Genomic DNA, 25870 nt, shown 5'->3' with positions numbered 1-25870 from the left:
TCCAGCTTTGTACAGTTTCTGACGCAAGGCCTGAGAAGAGGCTTCCCCCCTCCCACTCCTGTATTCAGACCAGCATTACGGAAAGTAGAAAAACCCTCAGCAGTGCTGCTTTCCTAATGTGCAATGTCAGCCTCCCATACAGAAGGAATAATTTAGGAATGGATTAACTTAACAGAAGATACACAAAGTTGCATAATTAAACAAACACAGAGTGCATAATTTATGCACCTAAATAAATGTTGCTGAATTGCATTATTTTGTCCTTAATGCATTTCCCCTTATTGTTATAATAGAAATTCAGTTGATGTAGTACAATATGTGGATAATATAATTACATTGCGTAAGATACCTTTTATGGGGATGTGTTTTCGTTTGTAAGCAATACATGAAAAACATAGCAGAATCCACCTTCCATTATCTATATTTTACCTATACTCACCAATACCTGCATTTCCTTCCAAGCATCATATTTCCTGCTCCTCTACAGCTATCTCACCCTCTTCAAGTCTCTCTCTCTTTTCTCGTGGAAGAAAAAAGTGTGGGGTGAGATTATCCTACACCTGTATTCTGTAGAGAGCCTAGCACAGGGGTGGGGAACCTGTGGCCCTCCAGATGTTGTTGTACTGCAACTCCCATCATCCCCAGTCAGCATGGCTAATGGTCAGGAATGATGGGAGTTGTGGTCCAAAGGCATCTAGGAGGCCCATTACTCCTCATCCCTTGTTCCCTTCCCTCTGTCTCTTTCTACTGGAACCAGCCTGGCCATTTTTGTCACTTGTAGGTGTTGAGGCCGAAATGCTATGGCAAGATCTGGTGGGATGAGCAGCTTAGGATGCAGTGGCTCTCTGGTGAAGCCAGGCAGTTCTTGGCTCAGCCAGTGTTAAGTTTCCAACCCCAGCTCATATGAAGATATGCCAGCATTACTTGTTCACCCTGGCTCAGCCAGGCTCACGTGGCTGAGCCAAGGTCTGCAAACCTCCTCCCAAAGGGGTGTTCTGGGGGCATGGCAGAGGCGGGACCAGTAAGGTGTACTCATGCTGGATCCTAAACCTGTTCAGCTCTTTCCCATGATCTGGCAAAGAGGATCGTGTTAGTCAAACTCTAGTTTAAAGGCTTGTTCTCTGCAGGCTTGGGCAGACACAGCCAGCAGTAGCCTTGCTCCTGAATGGGGTTTGGCTCTGGCATTGTTGTTGTTGTTGTTGTTGTTGTTGTTGTTGTTGTTGTTACGCTGGTTTAGCTTATGCTAGCTTGCTTTGTGACAGCTTCTTGTGCATAGAGTTGCTCCCTCTATTTAGTGATGAGGAGCACTGACAGTTTTTAAAAATGGCAGCCCCCCACAGTCTAGGAAACAAGGTACAGTAAACTATAACTCTTCCACTTCCCACAATCCAACACTTCACATGACCTACTCCTTAGCTGAGCCATCCATCACTTGTGAAACTTCCTTTTTGGCTCAGTGTGGTAATTGGTACATTTCCAGGTACTAGCAGGAATGTAAATATGGTATGAATCAACTTTTTCCACATTTTCTTTTGCAGCCCTTTTATGAAGAACAGATTTTCCACAGAGGAAATTAAAAAGTACATAAAACTGAGAAACTGTGGTGTTGTTGAGAACTGCATCAACTTTCAGTGTCAATAACTGGCGGTCTGTACTGTAGTCAAACGGTCTTGCTCTTCAGCACAAGCCTCTCTCTTCTCTTCTTCATTTAGCTTCAGTTTTATTTGAGAAGCAATTATCGTGGATCCCTGAAATAACTTTCCCCCAAAGAGATGCGTATCATTATGATGAAAATCTTTTATGTCGGTTCTTTAAATTGCGCTTCCTCGTAAAAATGGCCAAACATTGATTTAATAAATACACTTGATTTGTGTATATTGTTTAAATTTAAAAAAGGCACAGCAAAACTTTGGTTTCCTGTATGGACACTGTAAAATTGTGGAAGGGGTTTTTTGTTTCTGTTAAATCTGCAGTCAGAAGGATCTTTCCATTTTAACATGACTTTTCCCCCACCCCTCCCCAACAACAACAACCAAAAGGAATACTTGCAATAGCATTTGGTTCATATTTCTTTCTTGGATGGCATTCTTTTGAGTGATTTCTAAAATAATCTTCTCTCTCAGTGCATCTGTAAACATCTGAAAAGATGATATTTGATTAAGGGCAATTGCTATGGACAGCTTGTGGGATGGGGGGAGGGGAACCCACCCCAAAACTTCAGGCAAAATGGTTGTCGGATTGCCATCCAAATGTAAACCACATGGAGACCAGATGTTGTAAATATGCATTCAGACAAACATCCATTGATAGTTTGGAATAGTAGATGCAGTTTCTCCGGTTAACGGCACTTTTCTACATGACATGCCCTTCTGATGTGCCTTTGTGTTTGCAATGCTGAAGCTAAGTATTTGTACATGTTACAGTTCCTTTCTTTTCCGCCCGGACACACCAGCAGCAGAACCTTTTTATCGTCAGCGTCTCAAGTGAATCTCTTAACAGCAGATGAGTAGGAATTCATCGACGTAGCATGTGTTTTGTTCCCTTTATTTCTCCCCCAGGACAGGCGGTTGTCAGGTCAGCCCCCATTTCTGAGCCTGAAGCCATCCAGGGTGGGGATATATTATTCGCCTTGTTCTGAAGGGCAGCTTTTTCCTGCTGACGGTGGTGATCACATAAATACCTCCAGGCCAGTGTATCTGAGTCATCGGTGAGTGACCTCACTGACAACCTGAAACCACAAAATGCAGCTTATGAAGCTCTTGCTAAAGCAGCCTAGCCAGATGGAAGCACAACAGTGTCAATAAACAAAAATGAGCATGGCCGTTCAGGCCACAAGCTTAAAATTTCCACAAGAGCATGAAACTAATTCCAAAGAATAATGGCGGCATAAACCTCCTTGAGGAATGTTCACAATGCTATTACCTGAAGCACTTTTCAATAAAACCCTGGGTACTTAATAGAGTTTGCTCTTCAGCGCTCTTTCATCTTTTAATCTGTAATAATAATGGCAAGGAACAATGAAGGATTTAAGAACCAAATACGTTTTTGCACTATTTCATTGGCAGGCAAAGACCACAGGGACTTTATGAGCTCTTTTCTTGCATGTTCTGAAATGTTAGAACTCCACAGGAACAAGGATCCCCACCCTAGATTCTTCTAAGATCTGCATTAATTTAATTCCTGAAATGCCAAGCAGTTGGCTATCACCTGATTAATCTCACATTCAAAACAACGGTCAGAGACCTATGTGCATGTATATTTACGGAATTCACTTTTGGTCCAGGGAACTGGTTGAAACATCTTTAAGAGAACATTATGTTTCACTAGAGCAGGCATAGGGAACCTTCGGCTCTCCAGATGTTTTGGCCTACAACTCCCATGATCCCTAGCTAACAGGACCAGTGGTCAGGGATGATGGGAATTGTAGTCCGAAACATCTGGAGAGCCGAAGGTTCCCTATGCCTGCACTAGAGACTGGAGACAGACCCGGGCAAAATTTTACCTACCACTTGTTTGTACTGAGACCTCTAACTTGTTTACAAGATCTATTAAAATGGTCAATAAATATAGTTTAAAAGGCTCTTACCTTCATTAATGCAAATGTCAGTTCAGCTGGAGGTGGGAGGGTAGCTGTTTAGTGAAGACTTTCCCAACCTGGTTCCCTACAGTTTGTACAGCTCCAATCAGCCCCCGTCAGCAGAGCTGGAATGGGCTGGAGCTGATTGGAGTGGTCTTCCAAAATTTTTGGAGAACCCACAAGCAGGATCTGGGTGCCACAAAGCTCTCCACACTTGAGTTTCCCCAGAAACTAGGATTCAGAGGCACACTACCCATTATTAAGGAAGCAGTGGGCTTCAAAAAACGCTGTCACGGTACTGTCAGGCAAGGCATGTCCAGCGCGAGGAATTCACTATTTATTGTCAAATGCACACTTACAAGTTAGGAAAATGCATGTCTGTGAGTCCAACGACTCTCGTGTATTCCTATGTGTTCACCCAATGAAGCAGTTGCAGCAACAGAGAGGCCTCAACCCTGGACTCAGGTTATGTATCTTTCCCCACCAAAGCTGCGTGCAAGCAGAAGAAGACTGTTTCTGAGTGTGACCTGCTCCTGCTTCTCCCTCTTCAATCCTCTTCTGGTCCTGGGAGACAGCAGAGCAGGAGAGGTGAAGGCAGGAGGAGGAGGAGGTGTGGAAGACCTTGACTCTACACCAACCTGATCTATCTCTTCCTCATCCTGCACCTGTTCTTCACACTCCAATCCTGCATCTTCTCCTGCTTCTGATTCTCATCTCCTGAGTGTTACAGGCTCCCTGAGATCACTGATCCCTTCTTCCAAGTTGGTCTCCAACTCCCCCCCTTTCTCCCAGTGCCCACACATCAGTATCCATCCACCACTCCTCTTTCCTTCCTGCCTGCTATGGGATCTTCACATTTGCAAAGGAAGGGCTGTAGCTCAGTGGCAGAGCATCTGATTTGCATGCATAAGATCGCAGGTTCAATCCCCGGGGTAGACCCGTAAAAGACACTTTGACCGAAAGCCTGGAAAACAGCTTCCATTTAGTGTGGGCAGCAAGGAGTTAAATGGAGCAATGGTCTGTCCCAGTAGAAGGCAGCTTCCTATGTTCCTAGGAAGGAAGAGAAAATCACAAAGACTTCTGACACTCCAAAAAAATTACCATGAAGGAAGACAATAAAGCAGCACAACCACATCTTTCTGTGGGATAATAAAGGCCTCATGAGCACTCAGGATCAAATCCTAACATTTTACCTTTGCGATAGAAAATATTGCTGTCATTAAGTGACCCTATGGTCCATCACTGTTGGATAGCTTTGTGGACACAGCTGAAAAGGACAACGTTGAAGTAGTGGAAAGAACTGTATTAACAGCATCTGTGCTCACACTCCCCAAAGTGAAAATCTGGACACCCCCTCCAAAAAAAATCATTTTGGGGCTTTTCTTTGATTTTAAAAGATTTTTAAAAATAAAAAAACACAACTTGTCATACATCCGGGTTTCCCCCCGACATTTTTTGCTGATTCAGCAAAAATCCACCCGGACGCCATTTTTCTGACCAATTCCCAGACATGTCTGGGAAAACCCGGACAGATGCTAGCCCTGTTGGGAATTCCATTCTTTCCGAGCTGCAGATGTGTGGGATTCTTACATGTCACATGTCTGTACATTCCAGCACTGATGGTTGGAGTCTTGTGAGCTGAAATTGAGATACGCTGTTGCATTCTGTATAGCTATTGCTTTTGCAGTTCTCTCTCCGAGGAAGAAAGACAGAGAGAGAAACCATGTTTTTTTTTTGTTACGTTACGTTTGATTTTGTGCACAATAAATTAGGCTTAGATGTTACACCTCAAGGCTCAGCTTCTGTTTGGACTCTGCTAGTCCTGTGCTCATGTCCCTGGATATAGGTCACATCAGAGTGACGGGAGACTGGAGTGATGAATCCTGGGCGACACTGTGTTGGGGGTGGGGAGGCACTGGCCTCAGCATTATCACCCAACAAGCCCTAGTTCACACACACACACATATAGACCTCTATTGCCTGTTTTCCTGCTCCTAATCCCCACTTGAATTTGTATCTCCCCTCCTATGAAGACCCTCTGTGTGTGTTTGTGTGAGTTAACTCTGCCTCCTGAACCCCATTGGTGGAGGGGCATTGCTGAGTATGAATCACCAGTGTGGTGTAGTGGTTAAAAGCGGTAGACTTGTAATCTGGTGAACCAGGTTCGTGTCTCCACTCCCCCACATGCAGCTGCTGGGTGACCTTGGGCTAGTCACACTTCTCTGAAGTCTCTCAGTCCCACTCACCTCACAGAGTGTTTGTTGTTGGGGAGGAAGGGAAAGGAGAATGTTAGCCGCTTTGAGACTCCTTCGGGTAGTGATAAAGCGGGATATCAAATCCAAACTCTTCTTCTTCTTGTGTCAGCATGGAAAGGGTTAAGCCCCTCCTTCTGTATTGCCCAACTTGTTATCATCTTAACAACAGAAAAAGTCAATTGGAGTGTCCAAATGCAATGATAGTTTTGGAACCTTTCTCACTATTTTTTTAAATGTTTTATTCATACTCACTAAAAAGGTATTATGAAATCCTTGCTTCTGGTTGTTTTGTTTTTTTAAAGTACTCACTACAGGGAGTTCCTTTTTACATCGTTACACATTTTAATGTATATTTTGACCCCAAGTAAGCTTTTTTTTTTGTACACTACCGTCTTAGTAGCATGGCACTCTGCTACAAACTCCTTGCAAATGAGATGAGTTACGTGACAGTTAACATGTAAGCCTCATTATTGCATCATGCAATGCAAATTGCTATACACGTTTTTAAAAAAATATCTGCTGAGCCATATTTTAATGTCACTGTCTCATTAAATATTTGTTTCTTTGGCTCAATGAACAGCAGAATCATAAAGTGCAGCGATAGCCAAGCTCTTAAGTGTTTCTGATGCCTAATGTACACCCTGATGTCGAAAAATAAAACCACAGACATTTAGAACTAATTATATGCAAGCTACGATAACAGATTTATGTTACAAGCATTGAACTATGATCCTGAGCTGTAATAACACGCTTAAGGGAGAAGGGGGGGGGGAGAGAATCTTAACAAGACAGATAGCTCAAGACTGTAAGAGAGAAAACAAGCTTTTGTTTTGAAATGGTCGTGGCTGTTTAGTTATTTATAAATAGCCTGAACTAGAAGAAAGGGCCTAGAATTAAAGATTGATTGGAGCCTCCTATGAAAACCTCTGCCTTCATTTAAATCTTCTCGCTGAGCTAAATCTTCAAAGGGAAAGCAAGATAGCGCTTTAAAAACAAGCAAATATATGTTGCCAGCATTGCTACATTGCTTTTCTTTCTTTTCCCCCTTCTTTTTTTTACTGCTTATAATGATGCAATTGGTTTAAAAGCGAGTTAGTGCCTTCATGGCAGCGTTCACCAGCCCCTCCCCCTCCATAAGCTTTGGACTACAACTCCCATCAGCCCCAGCGGGTGCTGGTGGAAACTGATTTATGGATACTTCCATACACCCTGGCTGGGAGGCTGACTGTGCTGGAGGCAGGGTAGGGGTCTGCTATGAAGCGAATGAAGCGTAAACTTCAGGGCCCCTAATCCCAGACAGGGGCTCAGAAGTGATTTAAGGTAACCTAGAATGGCATAAGAACTTTGAGTCTAGAACACCCCATCTGATTAATTTTTTGTTGTGCAATAGCTCAACAATCCCAAAGCTTCGGAGTCAGTAACACAGATGTTATAAAGGTGGACTGTCGTGGTAACTCAAAAACTTTAAGGCATAGGAATTTATTTATTTATTTTCCTCTGACACATGAGAGAGTCGAATGCAGCAATTTTAATCAAAATATGAGACGTAGTAGTTATTTAAAATAGATGACAGACAGATAGATAGATAGATATCTGTTGCATGTCGAGGTCCCGAAACCACCCCTCAAATGAAACACACTTCACACAGAAATTTAAGTTTAAGGTTTTTGGCATAATTTTGGCCACAACTTTATTAAAATACAATATATGCGAGTGGTTGCTTAGGCATTGGTTCAGACTATCTGTCCTGCTGGGGACAGAACTGGCATCCACCCGCCTGTGGAGTCAGTAAAGGGGAAAACACTTTGGTGAGAGAATGGGAGCCGGGGGTCTGACCCTCGCCTCTGCCCTAATGCTCCCAGGGGCTCTTGCGTGGGCCCTGGCCCCCGACCGGGGGATACGGACAAGCATGGCGAGCCCCTGGATTCCTTTAACGGAATTCCCCTTGCAGCAGCAGCATTGAAGGGGCAGGCACAGCCAACCTGCCTCTTCGCAGCATAGGAGGGGCAACCACAGCCAACTCTGCCCCTCCACCAACCAATTAATACCCAATGCCTAACCGCCAACCTTACAAGTTGTGACTAATTGCCAAGCAGTAGGCAAAAACCAAATGGCACCAGCCAATCAGCCAAATGGAAAAATTCCTACTAGGCCCCTGCCCCAAAAGCAGACGACCCCATGACAGGCATAGCAAGGTCATACGCAGAGGCCTAATAATAGGGGGGGGGGGGATCCGATGCATGCAGCAAAGAGATATATATCACGCTGCGAGCCAAGCAATATATAGTCACTGGGCTGTCCATCAACAATTGCAACATGGAAATCTCCCCAACGACACCCAGAGCCCGCCCAGCAACAGAGGGGTGACTTGCTGGCCCCCACCGCAACACGTGCCCTCCATGAAGGAGAACCCGCTTTGTGGAACAACCCCACTGAAGAAAATAACAGTGGTTACTCAGACCTCGTTGCTGGCTGAGAATAGGGACCCCATATAACAGTTCAAGCTTCAGGGCCCCACTGTCTGGAGGTCTAAGGCAGCAATATAGCATGCAGTGTTTAGTGTGCATCTAAATCCAGCATTCTTTACCGTGTCAGAAAACATTTGTCCTGCTCCAAAGGAACTTGGGCTGCCCAAGACACTGGCCAGCTAAGGCTCCTTTGGCACATTCAGCCAAAGGTTGCAGCATTATGGACAGACAAATCTCTCTCTTTCCATTTTGTGTCTTTTTTAAACCCATAATTGCATTTTTCCAAGTTGACGTTAACCTGCAATTAAAAATAACAACAACATTTGCATTTAAATATAAACATGTAGATTATTATGCATTTAAATGTATGTTTTCTCTGAAAAGTATGTTTCCCCATATACACAGTGGTATCTCGACTTACGAATTTAATCCGTTCCGAATGCACATTCGTAGGTCGAAAAATTCGTAAGTTGAAAAAAGCGATTTCCCCATAGGATTGCATTGAAAACAAAAAATTTGGAAAAATTCGTAAGTCGAGTAAACCGCATCTAAAATTCGTAAGTCGAGTAAACCCCATCTAAAACCGCCAACGGATGTCCTTCGGATGTCGAAAAATTCGTAGGCATGCGGGCACTTTTTTCATTCGTAAGTCGAAAAATTCATAAGTCAAGGTACCACTGTATATATATGGACATAGATATACTGAGAGATTAATATTATTACATTTATATCCCAACTTTCCTCCAAGGAGCTCAAAAGTGGTAGCCCTCCATTTTATCTTTGCAACAACCCTGTTAAATAGGTTAGGCTGAGAGACTGAGACTGGCCCAAAGTGACCCAGTGAGCTTCACGGTCAATTGGGACTTGAACTCTGGACTCCCAAGGTCTTAGTCCAACACTCTAACCACTACACCACACGAGCTCAGATGTGTTAGTGGACATGGCTACTGATTGTAAGTGCATTGAGTGAGTGTTCTATGAAATAGAGTTTGATGTTTTCTGTACTGTATTCTTTATAGGTTTTGATGTTTTCTATGATGCATTCAATTTTATTGTTTCACGTATGATTTTTGGCTTTTTCTTTGTAAACCACTTAGTGATCTTTTCTGATGAAAAGTGGTATATAAATACTTAAAATAAATACACAAAATAAATAGCAGCGGCAGCAATTGCACCAAAGAAAATTTCACAATTTGTAAGGCCCTCCTACATCCACACTATGAAGCTACAAGGTTGGGGGGGAAAGGTTCTGCATTGAGTATTCAGAAAGCCTTTTGCTCTCAGTTAAGTAAATTAAACTAACTGATTAATCATTCTTTGGGAACAATCCAGTTAATGAATGCTAAGCTTAATAATTATTTCTGAACACAGTTATAACAGGCAGGATAATAAACAAAATGTGATTCTGTCTCCTTATTAATCTAACATGTAATTTTCTAAGCACTTCTGCTGAAGCGTCATTGAAATGAGGAATTGGTTTTCGTATTGGTGGAAATCCCCTAAATTATTATTGTGTTTTCAGGAAGATGGACTTTGCAGATGAAGGGAAGTAGCTGGAATGATGAAGCTCACAGCATGGGAGTGTGACAGGGCCATAAGGGAGGATAAAGTTGGAAGTGGGGGGCCGAAGGAGAAGGCACATGAAAAGCATAATTGCATTTAACATATATGGGTTTTGAGAGTTAAATAGGAGCTATGGGGCAGGGGACTGATCAGGGTCCGGTTCATGGAGTGCAAAGAGGGGGGCTTTAACCCTTCCCCCTCCCACCGGTATCATCCTGAAAATTGCATTGAAGTTGTTGTTCCATTCAGGAGGAGACACTGGTATTGGAGCTGGTGCAGAATGGGTTTAGACAGCTGCTGAATGGAACTGAGTAGGGTTTTTTTTGGGGGGTGGAATCACCCTGAATTTGGAGTTCCTCTTTTTCACCTATTTTGTTCTGAAGTTGATGGTGAGATAGAGCTAAATTTGGCCGATTGGTTTATTTGGTATTGCAGGCAGGTTTAGACAAGGGCCAGTACCATGTGGTATGCTGGGTTGAAGGCACTCCACACACACACACACACACACACCCTGTTGTCAATTGAATTGCTGCTTGGTGTGGTGCTCTTGGGAACTGGCGCATGCCACTCACCGAACAGCAGGGGTAGCTGTAGGTCATACACCTACAACTTCCCTTTGTGGAAAGATGGTTTCACCATCCATCATCATAGCTTCTGTAAGGGAGTTTCTTTGGGACAGTTTTGCCCTCTACAAGAGGCATGGGATCTTCTGCCAGCTAGCCTAGGTTATGTCTGCTCACACTTTGGTTTGACAGAGATTTCCCTTGTTATACGTCAACAGACACAACCTTTAACCGTATCCATGTGTCAAATCTTCATTCCCGGTGTAGGACAAAGACAGCCAACCCAAAGTCGGGGTCCCTCTTATGTAAAACCACATGGGCCAAGAGGTAAGTTAGTTTTCCATCTGCCATTAAATACATTTTAGGCACCAACTTTTGCATGGACTTCTTTCGGATTCTTGTAGTGCAAAAATTAGAAGAGGAAAAGGAGCCTCTTCGCACAAAAGGCTTATAGTTCACGTTAGACTCGCTAGTAACATTCACATAAATATTTCAGAGTACTTGTAATTCAGGGTCTTAAGCCTCTTTTACTTCTGTAAGGACAAACATGGGACCGTGAGTGGCTCCGGTGACATTACAATCCAACCCCTTTGTTGGAGAATATTAGCCGGAGCCCTGCTTAATTCATCCCGCTGTTTTCTTATCATCTCTGAATATATATTTAAAATAATTTTAAATTATTGATTAAAGGACAAAAAAGTCATACAGGGCCAGTAGCATAAGCAGGATTAAAGTGTCTTTAGCCACACTTGGGAATAAAATGTGGCAACCTTCTTTCTTTACTTCAAAAGGGGTGGGGGGTGGACAGGGGATGGTTGATAAACTTCAAATATTTCAAACCTAATCCCATCGTTCTTTTTTCCCCCTTTTCATTTTTCTGAACAGACAGTGGGGAAACCATGTAACAATCACATGCCTTATTTATGACCAGTTTCCCAAAAGTTGTACAATTAAAAGCCTTGTCAAAATTTATAATTAGAACACAAAACCGTGGGATAAAGATACAAGGAGCTGCTTGAGCTCTTTCTTTGTAAATCTGAATTCTGACTTAAGCATTTTCTCATGTTCAAGAGTTGTGGTGGTTTAAATTCATTTACCCTCCTCCCCGGCTTTTTGCCTCCACAGCTTCTGCTGGGCACCAGCTAGAACCCAGACCATAATTATAATGCAAAACAGCATCTCTCAGTCTCATTAATGCATTGCAGACCTTAAGTTCCTTGAAGTTCTGAGGATTTTAAAATATTGATATTCATTAATAGAACGGCTTCCCGCAACATAAAGGCATATTATGGACTTGAACATGCTGGAAACAACTAAAAAAAAAAAAATATGCCATGTCAGAAGTGTTTACTGTTGTGAAAAATTGTACCATGTTAATATATGCCTGTTTCTTAAATTCTGTTAGCAGTTGTAAGGCAGTCAGATACCACCCATGGGATTGTGTGCCCTCATGAAACACAATTACAATGAGAATATCTCATTATCTCATTGGCTTTAGCTTACTGTTCTGTTACCATGGTTTCAAATACACAGAGGAGTCTGAAACTAAGAGTGCTGCTAACAAAGAACATATCCTTGTACAATGACATCAGATCATGTTAGACAGAATAGACTTAATTAAATACCCCCTGATGTAGGCCAAAAATATAGAAGTTGTGTATACTTTTCTTTAAAAGAGATGTGAATGTTATTAAATGCAGCTGGGAAACAAAAATATATAACCAACAACCTCCCCCCCCCCGCAAAATGTCCTGTAGTTGTTTAAAAATAAATTGTATTACAACCACTAAGCCACACTGATTAAGCGAATGCAGGGGGATGGGGGGGGGGGAGAGGAGGCAATGGGATCAAATAAAATTAATGATATGCCTTCCCCTGATTAATGTCACACATTATGTATGAAATTTGGGACATATTTCTCCTGGTATTTAGCCACTGGGATTCAAAATGGGAGGTCAACCCCATGACAGATTTGCTGTGGTCCTGCCTCACACATCAAGACATGATTGGATATTGAAGATGTCCCCTACGAAAGAAGATGGTGTCCTTTCTTCTTTAAATATATCCCTTAAGAAGAAGGAGTGTTTCTTCTCAGTATTCAGGCTTAATATCTTTTTTGAAAACTAATTGAAATGAAAACAGTTCATGTGACAATGTGCTGGAATTTGGACCAGAACATGGGTAAAGAAAGGAAAACTGCGATAGTGAATGTACTTCACACCATTTTGTGTTCAGGTGCACCCAATTAACCTGTAGGGTTAAGCATAGTGACTGGGGTAACCCAGTCAGATGGGCGGCAAATAGTAAGTAAGTAATAGTCATGTAGTAGAGGAACATAGGAAGCTGCCTAAATCCAACCTGGACCATTGGTCCATCAAAATCAGTATAGTCTACACTGATTGTGGCTCTCCAATCATTTAAGTTATACCAAGGAAAACTGTTTTAACTCACTTGCAGAAATGCTAATTTAAGGGGAGGGGATTTCTGGAGGCAAGGGAATGCGTGCAGTCTTCATTGCACAGGTGGTTGGTGCCCATTGGACATGGGAGGGAGGCCAACCTGGGAGGTGGGGCCAAAGCCCAGGACTGGTGGAGCCAAGCCAGGGCCAAGGACGAACAAGCCAACGTCCCCGTCTCCCCCAGTCTCCTCTCTGCTGAGTTCTACAACAGCAAGATGGAGGGGAAATAAGCTGACAGGCAGTAACCCCCCCCTCAAAGAGCGGTTACAAGCAAGAAGGCAGGCAGGTGAGGGCTAGCTGAGGGTGGTGGGGGCAGCACCCCACTTGCCCTAATGGTGGAGCCTCTACTGCTCCAGGGTGGCATAGACTGGACAAGTGGGATTGTCAAGATATCCACAATAGCAAGAGGGCAGAGTTCTCCAGCCTTCAGAATCTCTGGCATATCATAGCACACTAAAGAATGCATAATTCAGCCAAAGTTCTCGTGTGTTTTTGTTTCATTAAAAATTCCACAAATCATTTATTTACCCTGGAGGATATCAGGTGACATAATGTGACAATAATGACATCCCTTGTGGTGTTAATTGATTTTGTCCTGGTAGAGAGGGTAATTTGGCGTCCATCGCGGTTTCCAGATCATGGACTTACTGATTGTCTGCCTAGGTAGTATTACTGTTAATGAAGAGAAAACAGACTTTCCTCTTTAAAAGACAGTATGCTAATTATGACAGACAATAGCGAGCCAGAGGTCATTTATTATTTTTAAAGAGAGAGTTAATTATAAACGACTGGCACAGAAGTGCAAAATGACTGTAAATTAGTAAGTGCGATTCCAAGCTCATAAAACCCAGTGTCACTTTTTATTAAAAAGAGAGCATTCATGACATATTCTATCCACCTTAACATTTAAAAGTGTGAATAATTAACAACCTGAAGTTAACAATTGCCAGCTTGTAAAAGCTCTGATTAAAAGCAACGTTTATCATCCACCAAATGAACACAGCTCATTAGGTCAACATTTCCTAATTAATAGTCTTCTATTAGGGGGATAACATATTTTTAGTATCATGGGTTTTAAACATGTCGTTGTTGGTTGTTTATTAAACTTAATCTGCACAATAATTAAAAAATTGTCTCTAAGCTCAAATGGGGTTCCTAGCCTTGGAAAGCAATGAGAAAGGGAATGTGCTGCATTCTAGTTAATTTAGACTCATTAAAAAATACTTAAAAGTTGAGGTTTATTTTTTTAACACTCCTCCCCCATACAGCACTGAAGTGTCAATGAGGCAAAGATTCCAATTGGTGACATAACAGTATTGATAAATAGGGTTTGGGACGAGTGTATCTCTCTACCTCTCATGTGCAGGGGGAAAACTTCAAAAATAAATCTGCCAATATCATACTTTTATATGAATCTATCGTGCAGCCACACTTGGAATACTGTGTACCGTTTTGGTCACTACACCTCAAAAAGAATATCATAGAGCTGGAAAAGGTTCAGAAGAAGGCATTCAAAATGAACAAGAGGCTGGAGCAACTCTCCTGTGAGGAAAATTTACTGTTGGTGAAGGACATGATAAGTTGCTATGGGCAGTGGCGTAGCGTGGGTTGTCGGTGCCTAGGGCCGTGTGGAAGGAGGATAGGAAGGAGGGAAATGGATGGAGTACTGCCTAATGGCGTCCATGTCACCCAGGAGATCGCAGCTGTAGAGATAAAAAAGAATCGTTCTGTTGTCTGGAGAAGTTACTTCTTGGTTCTCATGGAGAAGACGTTTTCAACAGAGCCCAGTGAAGGAAGCTGGCAGCTGTATTGAAGCAGCACCAGGTGTTGAAATTTTGCACCCCTAACCATTTTGCGCCTGGCATGACTGCCCCTGTGTCCACCCCCCGCACTATGCCACTGGCTATGGGTGCCTGCTGAAGAGAAGTTGCAATTTCGACAAATATTGATGGTTAGGCATCCTGAAAATCAGTTAGATGTGAAACGTTGTTGTTTAGTTGTTTAGTCGTGTCTGACTCTTCGTGACCTCATGGACCAGAGCATGCCAGACACTCCTGTCTTCCACTGCCTCCTGCAGTTTGGTCAAACTCATGTTAGTAGCTACATGTTGGATGCCTTCCGACCTGAGGGGCTCATCTTCCAGCGTCGTAATTTTTATATGCCTGTTTTTGTCCATGGAGTTTTCTTGGCAGGGATACTGGAGTGGCTTGCCGGTTCCTGCTCCAGGTGGATCACATTTAGTCAAAACTCTCCACTATGACCTGTCTGTCTTGGGTGGCCTTGCACGGCATAGCTCATAGCTTCTTTGAGTTACTCAAGCCCCTTTGCCATGACAAGGCAGTAATCCATGAAGGAATGAAACATAGGGAACCTATCAAATGCTTATTTAACCATGAGCAAATGGTTCATTCTCACAGCCATCTCCACCGACAACTTGGCTGCTGCGTTCTGCACCAGCTGCGGCTTCCAAGTGGTTTCCAAGAGCAGCATCACGTGCTACAGCATGTTGTGATAGCCTAATCTGGAGGACTCCAGAGCACGGAGCACGGTGGCCAAGTCATCTGTGCCCAAATTGGGTTGTAGCTGCTGAACTGGCCAAAGCTGAAAATAGGAAGTCGTAGCCACCGAAACTACCCAAACCTCTTGTGACAATGTTGGATCTAGGAGCCCCAAGCCATACACCTGCTCTGTTCCAGGGGAGTGCAATCCCTATAGAGTAGGCCACCTCTCTGCCTCTCGAACCTGGGAGCTTGGAACGCCCTGTTAAATCAGTGAGAGTTACTTCTAAATATGTATTCCTAGAATCAAAAGTTAAGCCCATCGGAGCTCAGGTAAGCATTTTCAAATGTTTTCTGTTTTCCATGGTTTTTTATTTTTTATTTTTATTTTTTTAAGTATGGTTTTGCTTGTTTGCCAACCTGGGCTCTTTTGGGAAAGAAGGCCAGGATAGAAATTTAATTCATTAACCAATCAATATTTACATAAAATTCATTTTGCTTGCTAGACCATAGCTTCCCTCTTGTTTTAAAGAAGGAACGCTGAGGCTGATTTTGCTGCGGCCTGTGGAGGCGTGGCTTGGCTTTAATGATATGTATTAATAATTTATCAATGGAGTTTGTAAGGGATCATTTGCAATTTTAGGTGCACCATTTCCTTTTGAAGCTCCAGAATAACCCCCATTAATGTTAATGGGAACCGTGCTCACATTAAAAGGAGATGATACCCCTTAGGTGTTTAACATCTGACTTATTGAGGCCTTAAACTGCATTGCTGAATGTCATTTCTTTCATTTACCAAGATGGCTTTTTGTTATGCTGCCATTACATGAGTGAAAAAGCAAAAAAGAGAATATGGAAGAGAAGCAAATACCCAGTAAAGTAGCAGATAAACTTGACTTAAACCCAGTCTTGGACTAAGAGGAAAACAGGTCAGTTCCAAAGGGCTACAGCTGAGCACTAGAGAGCACATGGTATGCATCCAAAAGGTTTCAGTTTCTAGTGTCTGTCGGTAGGGCTGGGAAGGACCTCCTGGTGAGCTGCTGCCAGTCAGTGCCAACATTACTGAGCTAGATGGACCAATGGACTGACTTGGTGTAAGGCAGCTTCCTATATTCCAAATACCATAAGTAAAATGGGTCAGAGAGCCAGTTAGGCTCATGCAAGAGGCATCTGCCCGGTTTAGTTCTGATCTTTTGAAAACTTGCTTTCCTTCAAAAAGCTCATCCTTCCCATAGCTTCTGAAGCTCCTCTCAGTTTCAAAAACAGTTTTCCACATGGCGTTTGGGGTTGGGGCCAAGGCATAGAAACACACACACACACACAAAACAAAGCACCATGAAGGGGAAAGTCACTATCATAGCAATCAGGTGAGCAATCACATCTCAGAGATGTGATTAAACATGTCTATAGGAAATAATATGACAGAACAAAACTCTTTAAAAAGATAAAAACATATACTCCACTCACAAAAACTACTCTCCCCGCAATTCAATGCATCATAGGTTGCAAAAACACCAAGCCACATAGTACTGTACACACAATATAACAGCTCTCTCTCTCTCCCCCCCACCCCCCCACCCCTGTGGGAGATGTATGCAGCCCAACATAACTTTGCATAATTGGCAGTGAGAAAGGGGTTAAGGATCACAGAGTTCTAAATTGCTAGAGAAGACTCACATTAGTCATGATCCCTCACCTCTGGGGGGGGGGAGGGAAGAAATAAGAGTTGTTACCTGTTCCTTTCTCTCTTCTCATTGAACCATGTAACTGAGCAGACATCTAAAGCTGGGGCTCGGGACTCAGACCTTGTGTCTGAGACTAACTTCTGCATTTTGTAACCCAACATAACTTACCTGTGTTTTTTCTGATGTGGCATTGAATGATGCATGAGTGAGACTACTTAGGCTATTCTTGTAAGTAAAGCATTTAAACTTACTTAAGGTTGTGGTCTATTGGGAGAGCACAATTGTAAGCGCTTAATACTGGGGCATTTAAGGGTCTAACAACCTATATTTCCCGTGCTTTGTAAACACTGCTTATATTTCTGTTTTAAACTCTGCTGAGGTTTGTCTATGTTTTTTTTTTTTTTTTTTTTACTAGGGAGTGAGGCAGCCATTATTCTGTTGCATTTACCCACATATATGGGACTTCAGGATTAACTGGTATTCCTAGTTATTTCCCTACAACACCAACCCTCATAATGGGCTAGTGGTTGGAGAGAGAGAGAGAGAGAGAGGAGAGAAGAGAGAATGAACACTGGTAATTCTTTTGGTGTTTCCTGCGAAAAGGAAATTATTTGTACTGGAAATGTTAGCAATTGCTTGACACCATCTGTTCTCTCGTTTACAGAAGCTCGAGGAGCAAGTAATTACAGCTAGTCTATTTGGGCCTCTCTTGAACTATCCAGTAATCACAAGGACCTGACAGTTTCCCCTCAACTAGTGCAACTTGGCAGCAGGGAGAGACTCTGACTTTGTGAATTAGGATCCTCAGCAAACAAGAACAGGGACAATTCTGAAGAAATCTATAGGATGTTAAGCAAGAGCTTGATTAATTATGACACACATCAAATATTTCAAAAGGTACAAAGTCAAGACTATGTTGGGCTTTTGATGTAGACCTCACACAGATAAACGAGGATCAATGCTGTTTTCAAATCCTGAAGTTTGAAGCGCTCAGTGTCTGCCTTTCTCTGCTGAGCATAAGTTAGAGATAAATGGCTCTTTCTAAATGACGCAACTTAGAGTTTCATGAAATCTGTCTGCTGAAAAGCTATATTGTTTCATATAATCCCTATGCAGATTACAATTCAGTGCATGCAAGGGAGGGTCAGAATTGCACCAGCTAACACTCCCCCCCCAACACACCTCTATGCATTGATTGAGTCTTCTGCAATATTTTTTTCTTTTAATAAATTGGGCTTAAAGTTATATGGAGCTGAGATGAGATTGAATTGTGCTCATGGGGGCAAAGGCTCTGGCACTTATTGGTTGAACTAGAATAATGACGCAGAATGTTTGGTTGCTGAGGGAAAGAGCTTTGCAGTCCAATTTCTGTGAGGAAGGAGAAAGTTGTCAGTTTGGCTGGGCTGAAAACCTCACCCAGGAGCAGTTGGAGGACTGAAGGAACTCCTGGGATACAAGGGAGCCTAAAGCAATAAAGATTATGGGAAGTTAAATTGGCATTAAACCAATATAAGTTGGTAATGTAAAATCAACCAGGCAGTGACTGTCTTAGAAACACACTGCCTTTCCATCATAGACCACCTTATTGTTTGAGTGAATCCTCCCCCCACCAAGCCAATGGAATAGCCAACGCATTTGAAAAGTTCCCTTTTATTGAAAATCTACGTTCCCCACTATTATTTAATAAATTATATGGCTCTTTTTCTTATTAAATGCAAACCATAACGTATTACCTTGACTTATTCATGTATACCACAGAGAGCAATATGTGCAATGTGGCCAAGATAACCGTTTTGGGGTGGCCTGACCGAGGCACATTCAATCTCCGAAAACTTAAAATCACTGCATTGCCCTTAATGATAATGTTTGGAAGTGACAGAGGTGGCTGGGTGCCGAAGATATCCTGCAACGGAGCCGGGTAATTTTCTGCAGCACATCTGAGCATTAGGCATTCATCTCCGTAACTTTCTATGCTAGTCCCTACGTCCCTGGAAAAAGTGAAATGTATTCCTCCCATGTTAATCATGCAAGAGGCAGAGTGGTCGGAATGTGCTGCACAATGAATTATGCATTTCAGCCCACCCGGGAGTCGATATTTACCATATCACACCGAAATCCATTATGTAGAACAAACATTCTATTTATACAACAAGCTGCAAAACTATTCAACTGACCAGCTGCAGGTTGGAAGACAAGGTAACAGTACATCCCAGCTTCTGCAAACGAGTGTTAGCTTGTGCCATAGTTTTCTGCGCACATCTCATGCTTTGGTGTGGCTATTGCTAACAACAAAGGGCCGAGTTCTAATTACACATGCAGGAACCCTGTTTTCTTGGGAAAGTGTGCCTAGGTGAAAGCAGCTGCCACCAGACCACATGGAAGAGCTTTCCTTTGCAGCATTAAAATAAATTGCCAGGACTTCATTAATGATTCTAGTACCAAACTACTTCTTCAGTAATATTGATCACAATTGCCATTGTTCTCATCAACACAGTGGAATCAAGATGGCTATTATATAGGGTATTATTATTATTATTATTATTTAAAAATGGCACTTCTAGCGGACTAGCAACAGCAGGACAGTGATTTTTAAACTGCCCATGATCTTTCACCACCAAAGCATCAACAGCATAATGTCTATTTGTTAATATATGCCTTCAAACTGACTAACAATGTGATTAGATTTAAACAAATTGCATATTGTATAAATTTTAATATAGCTGCATTTTTCAGACAGTAATTAAATTTTAGGGTTCATCTTTCCAGATGCTGCCAAGGGCGTCCAAGTGAGGGGACAGGATTTGCTTTGTGTTCCTCTGTCCATTTCCAGCCTTTAGTTTTTAATTTGCTGTTCATTTTCCCTTCCATTCAAAATAATGAGAGGGAGAGGTTTAGATTTATTGATAAGCATGTCTAAATTTGCCCCCAGTTGGGGACCAGGAGAGCTTTGAACCAAGACAATACTCCCTTTTGGACCCTACCAGTTTTGGAGCTGGTAGTTTGACTCCAATGGGTCAGGGCATCATCATCGGAGAGGGAGGCTCCAACATTAGGTTTCTTTCTCTCTCTCTCATGTCAGAGTTGTCTCTGAGGTCAGAGGTGTCATGTATGCATTATGAACCAAATATCTGTCACATGGCCTTTTAAGAGAAACAGCTATGACCCAGAAGGCCAGCTTCCGGCTGGAAGACTTCCTCTAAGCCCTTACTTTTTGTTGTAGGCTTGGACTGGTTTCTTGTTCACACACTTAGGCAGAAACATTCAGGCCATAGAGGACATGCTTAGATAGACAGACAGATAGATCTAAAGCACACTATCTGGGGCAACAGCAACAAAAATTCTCTAATGGCACCTTGGGGCTAATTTTATGAAGCGTGAAATCAATCAACATGGGGTAAATTGGCAACCGGGTGATGGACAAGTGGATAACACTGATTTAATAAATATGATCTCTGCCCTCTATACAAACGCCTATTAATGCTGATTTGGCTCTGTTCGCTTAAAGCAGGTGCATTCATGATGAAGACTGACAGCCGGGGCAAAATGGATGGAAGCATTTGGAAAACAAATGCTGCTCTTGGCATACTCACAAAACGTTAATTGGTTAACAAGCTGCAGCTAATGCAGTGATGATGGTGGGGATTTCTTTCCCGGCACTGATATGTTTTGCTCATGTATGTCTCGGCAGCCGTAGCAAGTTGAGGGGCTCATTTGCCTTTGAGAGAAAAATGCTGGTATTCTTCTTTGAAGCAAGCTAATATTCTACATGATAATGAGCAGTCAAAGATGTATTCCATCCATGGGACATTTCACCACTGTAGTCTGTTACTTGGACCATAATTTAAGTTTTCACTTAGAATAATACTCATTCTAGTGGAGTTTTTTTTTTAAGCTCCAGAGAGACCTTTAAGTGAAATATCCTAATTTATATTCCTATTAAGGGAAAATCTTCAATCTTTAAAAATTCAATAGCTTAGGGGAATATGTTTGAGATGTAATTTTTGGTTGTTTTTTTTTAAAAAAAAGAAAAGCACAGCTAAATGACAATTCCCACCTTGATTTTCAAACAGCTCTTGCTGCAAAGGAGATAACACCAACAGTGTGAATCAATCCTAGACCTCGGAAGGCCTACACACCCATCGCACACCATCGTAGACTTGACTCACCAAAAAATCCCCATTGTAGCTCTACAATGCCAGAAGTGGATACAGAAACTTTATACAGTATGCACATGACAATGACAATGCAAAGTGATCTTGAATTTATTATCATATTCAAGCTGATGCTGAATGTGACTACTATTTTAGGAAACTAATTCTGCGAGGTTATGCATGGTTTTCATTCCCACGGCTTCCGTGATTCTCATGAAAACCTTTGGGGAGTAACAGGTTCCTATGTTAGCCATCTTAGTCTGCTGTCACAAAACCAGTAAGAGGTCATGAAGACACTTTAAAGGCAAACACATGGTGGACTAGAGTGAGCTAGTCATCAGCTTATTAGCAGTGATGGAAAAGAAGCCACTTACAATTCTTCAAGCTGGAGAGATGGGGTGGGTGGGTTTTCCAAATGCCACTTCATGTTGCCTAATAGTAAGAAGAGGTTGGGGGACAGAACAAGGACTTCCACAGGGCTGGTTTTGCTGTCAGGTGTTAAGCTTGGCTGTTGGGGGGACTCACAAAACACATAGACCAGTTTGGTTTTTACTGTATTATATGTTGAAAAACTTTAATAAAAGAATCCAAAATGCCTGTAGCATGGTAAAAAGATGCACACCAAATGCATATGTTAGTGAAAATAACATACAAGCATAGGGAAAATACAAATATTAGGGAAAACATGTTTTGCAAAAATGTATTAGGCAGAATGGCATAGAAGCATGTGTATATTAGGAAAAATTCACGCCATTATACTGATGAATCTGCATGAGGACTTATTTACATACATGCATACATACATACATACATACATACATACTTTTTGGGGACAAACAAATTTGGAAATGCGGAGAGCTGAATTTACGACTAGAAGAATGAGAAACTGAGCGAAACTGATAAATTTGGCCATCGCTAACTGGGAGTGACCAAAGATTATGGGACACCATGATGGTCTGGTTCCTTTGACAGCTGCCCAGGCCACCTATGCGCAGAGAGAGGCCATAGTGCCAATGAGCTTCGTGGAAAGGTGGCATCCCCGGAGAAAAAGCTGACTAGTGAAACCAGTCTGCTTCTTCTGTTTTCCCCATTTCCCACTGGTCATTAATTTTGTGGCAAGGAAAAGCAGAGAAGCTCTCATCATTTCTCCGTGTTATTTTTAGAATGACAAAAGAAAGCCGTATTGGAGAACCAAGAAATCTACAGTACACCGTTTTGGTGAAACGTATACCCAGTATAATATAAATGTTAATGTGTTGTGTGCAATGCATATTTGTGAAGGACCCTCTTCCTCCTTGCTTTAGAATTTCTTCCAACGAGATGGTAACTTATCTAAATTTAATCAGTATTGCTAACAGCATGGCACCCCATTAAACTTGTTTATAAACAGAGTAAAATATATATCAGAAGCTCATTAAAATGAAATTTTTAATAGTGCCTTCCTTTTATTTTATTTTTTTACTCTATTCCAGGTTGTCTGAGGCTTCCTGAGGGAGATCATACGTGCATTGCATCGAGTGTGTCATCTGTAAAAAATTATAAATGTTCTCCCTCTTAATCTTTTGTTTGCAAAGCTCTGTGTGTGATTTGTCTTTTTCCTAATGATTACTAAGTGCTCAATACTTGCTTATTCAGGATGCTTATGTCAAACTAATTAGGTTTAAGTGAGAGGAAACCAGCTGATTAGAATGTTATTCTTTGCACTTGAACCAAGAAATGTTGTGTATATATACATAACAACATTTTTAAACACCCCGACCCTCCCCCTCCCAAAAAACCCCCCACTCTGCCTTGCTGGGAAGGAGGAGGTACCACAAACTCAGCAAGCAGAACAAACTGTGAAATGTATTACTTTTATATAGGATTTCAACTGACTATGTAAGGTCGGAACCTTTAAATCCACCAGGCCTTCTTATAGAAGGCTTACCACACCACACCTCCCTGATATATTCAGAAGTGTGGGGCTCTTAGAAATAAGAAGTTGAAATAAGAATCTGAACTTAGTCTGTGTTCATTAGATGGCAGTCTGAGCAAGATCCAACTGCTAGGCCACATTGCCTCGCTTCAGAAGGTTAAGGTGGGAGGTGTCTGGGATGAAATCGGAGGAAAAGAAGAGCAGGGGCAGGAAATGCTGCCTGCGTGATCCTGGTTCCAACTGGACACCACGCCATTTCTGTTCATGTACTAGGTTTGAGTGTGATTTTATTTCAGTACTCTTTTCTGAGATGTTATGAGAGCTTCCTTGGGCTATAAAGTATAATGTAAGTATTCTAAAGAAACAAACAGAAATCATCAAGAGCAGGGGCGGCCCAAGGCATTTTGGTCCCAGAGGCAAAATCCCCTGCTGCTGCTCCCATGAAGCCCCAACACAGAGGGGGGGGAATATCCTTTCCAGATCCTCTGCAGACTTTGGTCTTTCAAATTTCAGTGGCATCCTGTGTGAGACCAAAATTTGGCACCCCTCTTGCCAGTGGCGGAGCTTCATGCTCCGGCACCGGGGGGCAGAGAGCAGGCAGGGGCGGTGCTTGTGCACATCCTGGGGGTGTGGCGCGCCACCCACAGGGGCATGGCGGGTGTCCTGGGGGCATGGTGCCTAGCACGGGCAGGGGGGAAGCCGTGATGGCACCCCACCGAGATCACACTGCCAGGGGGCGGTGCGTTCCCCCCGCACTCCTCTTCCTCTGCCACTGCCTCCTGCCTCTCGCCTTCTGTTCTGCTCAATTCACTACGTCATATTTATGACGCACTGCAGTGCCCTGTAAGCTCGGCACCCAGTGCAGCAGAATTGGTCCTATTGTCGTAATTCCGCCTTTATCCCCTGATCCCTCCCAGTGGTGGAAATTTGGCAGGCTTCTTCCATCTTGATTCGGCAGAAGGGGAGGCGTTCCTCAGAGTTTTGCTGCCAATCCCTCTCTGCCTCTAGAGGTGGGAGTTGTGAAGAAGAAGAGGAAGAGGAAGAGGAAGAAGAAGAAGAAGAAGAGTTTGGATTTGATATCTCGCTTTATCACTACCCGAAGGAGTCTCAAAGCGGCTAACATTCTCCTTTCCCTTCCTCCCCCACAACAAACAATCTGTGAGGTGAGTGGGGCTGAGAGACTTCAGAGAAGTGTGACTAGCCCAAGGTCACCCAGCAGCTGCATGTGGAGGAGCGGAGACGCGAACCCGGTTCTCCAGATTATGAGTCTACCGCTCTTAACCACTACACCACTGCTGGCTAACATCTGAGGTGGCTGCCTCACTCTCACTAATGGGCTCTGGTCATGTGTATTGTGTTGATTCTCAGAATGGTACCAAACCTTACCACAACAGTGCTCTTTTTATTAATCATGGCAACATGGAAGGAGAAAGGCTGAATCACCACAAAACTAGGGTCTGGTCTACTCAGCATCCCCACTCTTCATGATGCCACAACTAAGGATGCCTCTTCTTAGCATCCAAACTAGGGTCACTGCTACTACACAATGTTGGAACTAAGGCCACCTGTGATCAGCAGCCAAACTAGGGTCACCTCTGCCAATGCCCTAAGTCAGAGACTTGGGTCTCCAGCTGTTTTTGGTCTGCAACTCCCATCATCCCTAGCTAGCAGGACCAGTGGTCAGGAGTGATGGGGATTGTAGTCCAAAAACAGCTGGAGACCCAGGTTTGGCCAACACTGCCCTAAGTTCTTCCAAGTATCCATTCACTGAGGAAGCTTCCAAATATCCTCATTTCCTCCTTGCCCCAAGGAAGGCCAGGTAAAAGTCCTTTAAAAGAACCACTGAACCATGGAGCGGAAACACGGGTGCACTAATAGATGTAACTGTGCTCCTGACATATGGGTCAAGAGTCCTCCCCTTCAGTCCAATCATGTGCATCTTGGTTTCTGGTGAGAGAAGTTAGGGGTTTCACTTCCCACACTAGACACTGAATGGACACCTTTAAATATCACAGTGCAGTGGGTGCGAAGGCACACACAACAGCTCTCACCTTTTCACCTGCCCTCTCGCCCTCAGTTGACAGGGCAAGCAGGTCTCCAGTTATGTTTCACATCAGCTGCAGGAGGTAGCAGATGACAGAACCAGGAAGTGAATGGGTGGGAAGAGCCTCTACTGTAGGCTTCCTCAACCTCGGCCCTCCAGATGTTTTTGGCCTACAACTCCTATGATGCCGACGGAGCTGTCACATCTGTTCTAAATCTCCAGAAGAAGGCCCTTAGTTGGCTAAATCCCAGAATGTCCTAGACTCCAAACACTTGGGCACCAGACACAACACATTACATGCAAAAGAAGCATGAAAAAAATGTTACTCTTTGCTGCCCTCCGTTCACTCACTCACTCACTCACTCATGACCTAGATTGCACAGGTGGCTCATGGGCCGCATGAATATTGACTTGATATAAAATTCAAGTAAATGTCAGGTCAGCAAAAAACCACTTTGGTTACAAATTAGCAGTGAACCTGAATACAGATGCTTGCAACGCTTTGAACTATGGGTGCTGCTGAGCTTCTCTACTGCTCCTTTGCTATGTCAAAAGCTGAAAAGAACTCCAGTTTTGGGGAAGCAGGTCTGATCCATAGCTGTGCTTTGCAATTCTAGTCTCTAACTCCTTAAAATGTCAGGGATAATTAGAGGAGAGAGAAAGCTTTTCGGTGCCATCAGTTTGACCACTGCA

At 42.9% G+C, this 25870-nt stretch overlaps 1 long non-coding RNA gene across 1 annotated transcript; it reads left to right on the top strand.

Annotated features, from left to right (window-relative positions):
* Window positions 1-17734: 17734 nt before the first annotated feature.
* Window positions 17735-22769, top strand: LOC117046341. Its single transcript, XR_004426567.1, has 4 exons — window positions 17735-17964; window positions 18826-18985; window positions 21138-21290; window positions 22691-22769. It is a non-coding gene; the product is annotated as an uncharacterized LOC117046341 (long non-coding RNA).
* Window positions 22770-25870: the final 3101 nt, after the last annotated feature.

This window comes from Lacerta agilis, chromosome 5 (assembly GCF_009819535.1).
Source record: "Lacerta agilis isolate rLacAgi1 chromosome 5, rLacAgi1.pri, whole genome shotgun sequence".
In the NCBI taxonomy this organism is placed as follows: domain Eukaryota; kingdom Metazoa; phylum Chordata; class Lepidosauria; order Squamata; family Lacertidae; genus Lacerta; species Lacerta agilis.
Note: the sequence above shows the minus strand (reverse complement) of the source record. Positions and strands in the feature narration are given on the sequence as shown.